The sequence below is a fragment of the Mycteria americana genome, chromosome 3 (assembly GCF_035582795.1).
Source record: "Mycteria americana isolate JAX WOST 10 ecotype Jacksonville Zoo and Gardens chromosome 3, USCA_MyAme_1.0, whole genome shotgun sequence".
In the NCBI taxonomy this organism is placed as follows: domain Eukaryota; kingdom Metazoa; phylum Chordata; class Aves; order Ciconiiformes; family Ciconiidae; genus Mycteria; species Mycteria americana.
Window position 1 is genome coordinate 90,438,638 of NC_134367.1, and position 9,895 is coordinate 90,448,532.

The 9,895-nt window shown below is 50.0% G+C and overlaps 1 protein-coding gene across 1 annotated transcript in view; it reads right to left on the reverse strand.

The window, feature by feature from the left end:
- Nucleotides 1–4,551, reverse strand: part of LOC142407045 (protein ELYS-like) — a 49,120-nt gene extending 44,569 nt beyond the window's left edge. Inside the window, exon 1 of the mRNA XM_075496041.1 lies at nt 4,390–4,551. The gene's annotated coding sequence lies outside the window, so the exon portion shown is untranslated. The remainder of the gene's footprint in view (nt 1–4,389) is intronic.
- Nucleotides 4,552–9,895: the final 5,344 nt, after the last annotated feature.

The window sequence follows — 9,895 nt, forward strand, 5'->3', positions numbered from 1 at the left end:
CTGGACACAGCACTTCAGGCGTGGCCTCACCAGTGCTGAGCAGAGGAAGGATCACCTCCCTCCACCGGCTGGCAACGCTCCTCCTCATGCAGCCCAGGATGCCGTCAGCCGCCTTTGCCGCAAGGGCCCGTTGCTGGCTCACGGTCACCTTGGTGGCCACCAGGACACCCAGGGTCTTTTCTGCAAGCCGCTTTCCAGCTGGGCAGCCCCCAACATATACTGGTGCAGGAGGCTGTTCTTCCCCAGGTGCAGGACTTTGCACTTCCCCTTGTTGAACTGCACAAGGTTCCTGTCAGCCCAAAAACCACTCAGCACCCAAAACTCCCCAGCAAATCACAAAGAATTCTTCTCTGGTGGAAAGCTCACACCTTGACACAGTGGAGAGTCCTGCCTACAGCACACATCAGATGTGCTTTTCAGTCCAGTACCACCGGGAAGAACCATCAAATAAGTAACACTCCAACACCTGGACCACTCGTGTAACTTAAAATTTAATCATGCTGCAGTTATTAACTGCGTATAAAAGCATGTGAAAATGCTAGAGCATCAGGCATGCCCAGGTTTCTCCTAGTAAGCCAATGGGCATTTAAACATTTTTTTCTAGACCTCTGGCTTGGCAAGATGGAACTAGGAAGATAAAATCCATAATAAACTATGAACAACATATATAGGGATCTGGTTATTGGGATGGTCCGCTTGCATCATTCTGCTAAGTTAAACCAAGGATTACTGGGCAATCCAAACAGTGGCAAAATAGTTCGAGAGAGAGAGGTTAAAGGCATGAAGCCTCTCCGTCAAGAGCTATATCCAACACTAACCGCATTTCTGCTCTCTTTGGAAACAATGACTACAATCACATTCCTGTTTCTGTCTCTTAGAAATCAGATTCGTGTAAAACGCCACAGGCTTACTCCATGTTCACGACTAAACCACAATCCAACCTCCCAGCTGTATCCTATACCAAAGTGCTCTGTGTATCTGTTGCCAAAATCACCCTTCTTCTTCACCCTAGGTACTTATGACTTCCAAACATCATGAGCTATTTCCAGAGAAAGGAACATGCCACAAGTCATAGGCTGATGATAGAGTTTTGGATTAAAAAGCTCCAGGGAAAAAGGAAGAAAAAAAAAAAAAAAAAAGACAGAAATGACACATTCAAGCAGAATCACATTCAGCCAAGTCAGAGTTCTGGGATGTCAGTTTTGACTGTGGTCATACCTGAAAATCAGTTTCAAAGGCCAACAACGTTATGGGCTTACTGAAGAAAAAGCTACAAATATGGTCAGTCGCAGCTGAAGATAGGATTTCACAAAACGCATTGACTTCACTGCCACCTCCCATCTCTCCATCCGCTCCTTTGTTCCGCTACTGTATTCCCGTGGCTTACCTTGCACTGTCTTGAACACTTTTCAGAGCGCTTCATGAGCCAAGTTAACTCCCTAAGCAGACGGGAAACTAACCCTCAAAAGCAGGTGGTTTTCCACCAGGTTAGAGAGTTCACCTAGCTAGCAGAGAGAACGAGCAAGCATAAAAGGTGGCACAAGGAAAGAGGCAGGACAATGCATTGGGAAGAAGGAGAGGGAATTTGTCCGCCTCCGTTTTGTGGCAGTAAGCCATTATGCTAGCTCATACACGTGTGAAACGACACACTCAGTTTGCAAGGAGAGCTAAAAACCCCTTTACTTTTAGAAAGGACAGCACCCAAGACACAGTCAGTCGTCCTTGAAGTCCCTCTTGCACGTAGAGACTCACTATCTCACTGAGAAAGGCTGCAGCTCCCAGCTGTCATTCTTGCATTCAGCCAGATGTGGAAGCTCAAGTCATTTCAGGGAAGTGTTATTTGGTGATCAGAGCAGGGACAACCTTGTGTGACACTATTCAGATCACCTTGTCTAAGGAAACAGGACAAAGAGAGGGAAGCAGCCAAAGAGGAAGAAACGGAAGAAACACTAAGTTCTTCCGAGAAAAACAGCATCCACTTTGTTGAATAACAGGCAAAGATGACAATTAGAGAATTTCTTGAATTGTTATTAATGACTGGTTCAATGACTTTTCCCCCAGAAAAACAGGAAGCAACTCACAAGCATTGGAGGAGCAGGACATGGAAAAGACACTTTCTGCACCTTAGTAGTCAGGTTCAGTGAATTTGCACTTCGCCATATTTGACTCCTGCAGAAAGAGGATTTAGTGAGCGAGCGAGCAGGTGAGTAAGGGCGTACCACTGGCTCATTTCTCTCCCGCTTAGGCAGAAAACCTCCCCCCGATCTTTTAGGCAAAACCCCTACATTTAATCCAAAACCTAAGGTTTAGTCTCAAAAGCCACTAGCAGAACAGAGACGGTCTGTACCAGAATTCTACAATCAGGCTGATTTCACTCAAGTGCAGCCTACGGATTCTCTTGCAGAGCTTGTGCGGATGCTCCACAAGCTCTCCGAGAAGCACGAATCTACAGCAGAAAGTGAGAAGAAGAAAGAACTTCAGCTCTCTATCCCAACAGCCCCCAGCAGCTAAGACCCTGTATCTGATGCAGACCAGAGATTTGGTTTCCCTTTAAATGAAAAAACAAACAAAACCAACACAGATCAGAAGTTGACACCGGAGCCAGTTTACCCAGCTACCCGCTATGGTTATTCTCTAACACGACTCTCCTGTCATTCAAGAGCTGCAGTCCCTGTCTAGCGTGGCTAAGCTAGCAAAAGTTCCTAAAGTCAGTTCTGAAACTGTGCTCTTTTTTGCGCCGCCTGGCGTACCTGGACAGACAGACATAGATGCCAAGTGTCTCAGTACAGAACACGCACGCAGCCTTCCTAGTAGAGGGAGACAGTAGTTAACAAGACATTTCCAGCATCCCACACCCGTTTGCCCCTCCCAGCACAAATTCCAGAATCACAGAATCACAACGAAGAGAAAAGCCTTCCGGAATCACTGGAGGTCATCTGGCCCAACCCCTCGCCTCAAGCAGGGTCACCTAGAGCAGGCTGCCCAGGACCACGGCCAGACGGACGGCTTTTGAGTACCTAATTCTGAAACATACTTTTACAAACAGCAACCTGACAAGCTGAACTGCAAAAACATGGGCAACACGGGCAACAGGCCCAGGTTTTTGGTGACTCTCTCCTACCAATTTCAGTAGTCTCTCCACCACCCAAGTAAACAACAGCACACCAGCAAAGGCTTGTCACCACTATTTCACTAAAACTATAGCCGACAGCTTGCTAGGTAGAAGACACGGAATTAAGAGAAGCCCGATAGAGTTCATTTCACTGTCTTAAAAAAGCAGTGCGCAGGCAATTCCACGCAGGAAAACGAGCGGATGCAGCAAGCGAATGAGGAGCTGTCCTCAGCAGAACAGGGTGCAGTACTGTGTGCCCAAACGCACGGGACAGCCGCCAGCCAAGACTCACACGATCATCCAGACGGATGGGCCTAAGGCGGCACTTGAACTACCACGTTTAGCCATACACCCCAAACGGGGTTCAGCATTCCCGACACAATTAAGTCCCTAAATTTCCCATCCTTTGACCAAACGTGATCAGGAAGCAATTGTTAGACCTGAAACACCGACACCACGCTTCTTTCTATTGCCAGAAGCTCCAGACCTGGAGTCACGCTTTATTAGGGAAGAAAGCAAGCACTGCTGTTTAGGTCAGCAACTTTGCTGCGGGATGCATGCCTCATGCAAAAAACAAGAGACCCCCCCAAAACGCGCTGGATTCCTGTAAAGCTGTGCTCTCCCCAGTAAACCCAGCCCTCTTCCCGCGATCGCCGCTGTACGCAGACAGAGAATTTCCCGCCTCCTCCTGGAAAGCGACACCGAAATGGGGGAGGGGGGGAGGTGGAAAAAAAAGAAAAATAGAAGAAAGATAAGAAAAATCCTGCAAAAGGTGACCGAAGGAGCGGGAGGCGGGGGCGTGCGCCGGCCGGGCGGCGGGCGGCAGGGCAGGAGGGAAAGGTCCCGGCGGCAGCCGCCACTTCTCCCACGCCCCCAGCCTCTGACGGCCGCCTCCCGGCTGCGGAGCCTCGCACGCCGCCGCCTCCCATGTGCGCTGCCCAGGCCGCGCCGCCGGCCCCGGCCTCCTCCGCCGCGGCCGGGCCACGTGTGGCGGGCAGGGCGCCGCAGCCCAGGGGGTCACTTACATAAGGGGCCGAGCGACGGCGGCCGGGCCCGCCCAGGGCCCCCGCCGGGCCCGCGCTGCGCCAGTGGCGGCGGTGCCGGCCTAGCCGCCTCAGGAGCACCCGGTACCTGCTGGTACGGGGGAAGGAAGGCAGGCGGGCGGGCGGGCGAGCGCGCGGACGGGCGTCGCCACCGCCTCCGCCGCCTTCTCCCCGCGCCGCTCCCTCCTGCCCGCCCACCCCCCACGCCCCAGCCCGTTTTTCCTCCGTACGTGCCGATGAGGGCGGCGGCATCTCCCGCAGCGGTTATAGCGGCCTCCGCCTGCTCCGGGCCTGCCCGGCCGCGCCACACTCGGTTCCTGCGTGACCGAGCGCGCCCCGTTCCGCCCTCGGCTCCTGCGCTGCCGCGCGCGCCCCGTGCCGTGCCGCGCCGCTCCCCTCCCCCCGCGCGCAGCACCCACCTCGGTCGCTCACCCGCCGGGCGGGGGGCGGGGCGGGGCGGGGGGCGGAGTTCTCGCGAGAGCTGCCACGGCCACCGCGGGAATTTTCAAATTCGCGGGCCACAGCCCTCTGTTGTGGCCGCCTGCGGACTACGTGTCCCAGCATGCCTCGCCGCCAGCCGCTCCCTCTCCCCGGCTTCCTTCCGGTGCGGGCCAGCTTGGCGCGGCGCACGCCGGGAACTGTAGTTCCTGGCGTACTACAGCGCGTCTCTTCTGAGTGGGGCGCGTAGGGGAGGTACCATTTTGCCTCGGGCCCCAGCGGCCACCTCAGCCGCCGGGGAGTCTGGAAGGGGGGCGATCCCCGAGCCCACGGGGAGCGCTCCCACTTACGGAAAAACCTCACAGAGCCTGCTCCTGGCCCACAGCACCTCACCCTGTGGGGCCGGGCCTACCCCTGTCCTGCCGAGAGGGAACCTGCCAGGGCAGGGAGATGGGCCGCTCTGGCCAGCCCTGCCTACACGTGTCCCTCTTGTCGCAGGGGCCGCCTGTCCTCCTTGGGGCACGTGGTTGCTGCTGAAAATGGCGGCCCTCCCCAGGTGTGAGGCCCCACTGGCAGGGGCAGCATCCCTCGCTGCTGGGCTCTGCTCCCGGCAAGCTTAGCCTGGAAGCTGAACTCCTCACTAGTAGTTTGCAGGCTCGATTTGTGGTTTTTTACACCTCATTGCAGACTGTTGCCAGCACAGCTGTTTCGGCAACAACTACAGTCATGGCGGTGTCAGTGAAAACTCGGGAGAAGATGCAACTGTATTTCAGTGAAGCTTAAGCCTGGTACTAGTGTGTGAGGTGTCTGTAAAGGCGGTGGCTCTGTATTAACATCCTTCAGCAGTCCAAATGGGGTTTATGCCAGTAGTATTTGCTCATAAAATATGCTAAGTGCCAATGAGAAGAGGACTTTGTATATTTTGCAAATAAACAGGTTTCCAGGCATACTTGATTCCTGGTGTCTAGCTTACTGCTGTTGTTCCTACTTGACTGCCAAAGGTCTAAACAGCAAGGAAGCAGAAACATAGCTAGACTTCAATGAAGTGATAGTGGCAATTAAAAATACTTAAAATAGATTAGCTCTAGACATTAAATGAAATTTTAGACTAAAAAAATACCCATATGGCAGCATAAGTGAGTGTTTCTTTACAAACTGAAACCATGGCTGTCACATGCATTCACCACTGAAGAGAGGGCAGCTGAAGGTACTTACCTGTACAAAACTATTCTTTACAGCCGTCATAATGATAGTTCTTTGTGTTGATTTGCCAAGCTGAGTTGTGACCTTCTTTCCATTTACTTTACAACACAAGGCACGTGTCAGCAGTACCTTGACAAGATACTTACCCTTTTAGGTTTTGCCTCTTGGAGGTAGAACATCAGCAATGTTCGGAGACAGAAGTATCGCTGTACTTGTGAATTAACTGTTTGTTGAATCCTAGTTCATGACTTCTGGTGTTCTGGATGTTGTTTCAGTTAGGATGAGGTGGTGATAACAGATTGATGTATCTCTTGTGCAACACTGTTTATGTACAAAGAATGAGCAAAGTCCCACTTTCTTGTACTGAGCAAGAACTAGATGACAGAAGACATTTCCAACCCCCTTTCCACCTAACAATTTCTGCTAGGACCCCATCTTTTTTTCCAGGTAGCCAAGGCCTAGACATTTTGTTCTTTTTTATCATGTGTATTCAAATCTCCATCAACATGAGAAGACAGGTTTTAATCAATCTGCACATGCCTGTTCAGAATATGGTACTCCTTTTATTTTGGCTACCAAAAGAGCTCAGGTTTTTTTATACTTATCTTAAATAAAGGAAATCCTTCAGCCCTCCTATCTTCAACAGAGTGTAATGCAGTCACTAACACACTTAAATGGCAGACACCTAATTTCTTTTATGTGAGTGTTTTGCTGTTGTCAAAGTTAAGTAAAGCTCACTGAACTTAGTAGTTCACAGTAGTGCCTGCAGCATAATTTCTTTTCATCCCTCAGTTTAAACTAAGGGACTAAGTCTTCTGTTTTCAACTTTAAAAACAAAAGGAGAGAATTTTGGTCTTTGGCATTTTAACAGAATTTTCACTTTCATGCTGTTTTTTCTCCAGCCCGCATAGTATCCTTCACAAAGAGAATCATTGCACATCACATTCAAGATAATTTTCATTACAATTTACAGATTGTCCAGAAAATACCAGAGTTATTAAGTATCACTCCAGCAGTTTAATACCCACCTTTTCTCTCACACTGCCACATGTATGTCCTAAAATACCCTACAAATGGTAAGAGTGAAAATCAGAATACGAGCCAGTTCTTGCATTCCAGACCTCTTCAGCACATCCATAATAAGTTTAATTGATTTTGGAGCAAAGCAGCTAAACTTTGAGATGAATGTTTAAACCCGCAACACAGTAATACATGCTTAAAAAGGTTTACTGAAAAAAAAACGAACCAGGTAATAACACTAAATTATCCTACTTGAGATTCCTGTGTACTCTTTCAGAACAGTAGTTTCTTGTAAGTAAGGACTAATCTGTTTCCCATCACAGCAAGGACTCCCTGTTAGACTCAGAGTTTCTTTAAGGACACAAATTTATTCAACAGAAAATTCAGAAGAAAAAACCCTCAATATAAACCATTTCCACTGAACACTCTAGAATATAGTCTACACAAACCAGCTAAGGTGCGTGACTCAAAGGTGACTAGCAGGCACCCACCTCTTTCTTCACATCCTCTTTCCCAGGAGAGGAAGCCCCTGCCAATATCCCAAACTTGTCTGATAACTGCTTCCCGCCCCCCCCAGCCCCGAGTCCCGCTGGATTTTAAAGGGGTAGGCTATTTAGCTGCAATTTTCATCTTATTTTTAATAAGAAAGCATATGTAAAAAACCAACACAGTTAACATAAATTAAGGTTACACCATTAGTCACTGAAAGGAGAGAAAGTAAATATGAAGTGAAAAGTGCAAGTCTGATGCTACCCCTCTGAGTGTATGTATTGGTCAAAACACTCTGACTTTAAAAGGGACATTTTGAGATATTAATAAACAAACCTGCAATGCTTCTACATGGCAGGATAATCAAAGGAGTGACAAATACGTTCAATTTCTCCCAGCACTATTAACAGCGTACATTATCTCTGAATTACAGCTGTGCCTCTTCAGGTTAAGTCTACCATTCTTTATATTATTATGCAAATGCGGACCGTGACTCGGTGGCTGCTGTTGCCATTTTAGATCTATTAATTTGTAGCCTATAAGAGTGCTGGTCATGGACAAGGAGCCCACCGTGCCAGGCAATGAAGTCGCATGGGACAGCCCGGTTCTTGACCTAACAGGGGAGGTTGTGCACACAGGCACGAGGCATCGGTGAGACAGTGTTTGCCTGCACAAAAGGAAGCCTAACCCTTGTCAAATGTTTCTTGCGAGGAAAAGGGGAGTTTTGAAGGTGCATTAGTTTTGCAGCTGTGTGCAGGCAGCTTCTCCCAGACACGCTGGGCAGCGTCACACCCGCAGGGCTGCGCATGAGAACGTACGGAGCGGGTGATACCACTGCCTGATGGGCGATGGCAGGGCTGACTGTTATGCGTGAGAGGCTGTGCCTGAGACAGGCAGAGCTGGGGTGGACCACGGAAGATCTTGAAAGTGAGGACAAGCGGCTCTCATCTGATGTGACAGAGAGTAGGGAGCTAGGGTAGAAATGCAAAGATTGGCATGGCAGCACCAGAGGACCAGCTAGAGCCATATCCTTTGCTGAGGCATTTAGAGTGATTATCTGCAGGACAGGGCTGCATTCATTAAGGGCAGGACAAGTGCTTCGGCAGTAAGCACGATTCGAAGTGGCAACAGCTTGGATGAGAGCCTTAGCTGTACGGATGGAGACAGAAAGGCTTCGTGTCAGGAATTATTTACAGAACAAACCTTGCAAGGCTCAGACATGGCCTGAATAAGGACAGAGGGAGAGCTCTGGACCAAAGATGTCCCCCCGTTTGTAGGCATATGTGAACATTGGCCTAAACAGCAACTGAGGAGCAGCATGATGAAGTGGTCTGGTTTAGCCGAGCTTGAGCTTGAACTGACAGCAAGGTTTATCTGAGCAGGCATCAGAGAGGCAGACAAGGCTGTGTTTGGAAAGAAGGTCTGCAATTCATCTTGCCCAGTTTTAAGTGTCTACAGTGCAGTCATCAGCATCAGAGCCACTCAGCTGGGCTCCCTTTTTAGGTAGGGGAGGAAAACAGGTTTTTCCTGTGCCATTCATCTGACCTGCTTTAGATACCTCCTATAGGATTAGCTGTAAAGGGAGTCTAGACGGTGTTGCAGGTGGAGACACCTGCACTGTACCCTTTTTTTTTTGGTCAGGTTGATCTCACCTTGAGAGACTGATCTGAATAGAGCACTGGATCTTTAAGTCGCTCAGCAGCTGAATTTATGTTTGCAGTTGGGATTACCCAGAAATAAGGCATAGAAGAGAAAGAGGACAAGGACAGAGCTTTACACCACCTGTGCTGGAGTCTGGCGAGTGAGACAAAGAGGAAAAAAGCCATACTGGTTGAGTGAGGGAAGGGAAAGAGGAGGGTAGAGCTGCGAAAGACAGAGGGAATAACCTCTCAGGGAGAGAAGCTCGGTTGACTTGTGGCAAGTGCCTGACACGCGAATGGAGATGTAGGGGAGAGCTGGAGCCACCGAAGAGGAGGTCATTCAAGGCTCCCACAAAAGCAATGCTGACTAAATGTGGGGGCAGAGGCCAGGAGAGGGAGAAGGAGCCACAGGAGGAGGACTCCAGGCTTTCGCTGAGCTTATGAAGCAAAGAGAACTGAGGTGCATGTTTGTATGGGGTTTGTGTGGCAAGGTTTTGGTAGCAGGATGGTTACAGGGGTGGCTTCTGTGCAAAGCTGCTAGAAGCTTCCCCTATGTCCAATAAAGCCAATGCCACCAGCTCCAAGACGGACCCACCGCTAGCCAAGGCCGAGCCCATCAGCGACAGTGGTAGCACCTCTGTGATAGCATATTTAAGAAGGGGAAAAAAACCCTGCGCAGTTGCAGCCGGAGAGGTGAGTGAGGATACATGAGAGAAACAGCTCTGCAGACACCAAGGTCAGTGAAGAAGGAGGGGAGGAGGTGCGCCAGGCGCTGGAGCAGAGACTCCCCTGCAGTCCATGGTGAAGACCATAGTGAGGCAGGCTGTGCCCCTGCAGCCCATGGAGTTAACGGTGGAGCAGATATCCACCTGCAGCCCGTGGAGGTTAGCAGTGGAGCAGATATCCACCTGCAGCCCATGGAGGACCCCACGCCATAGCAGGGGGATGCA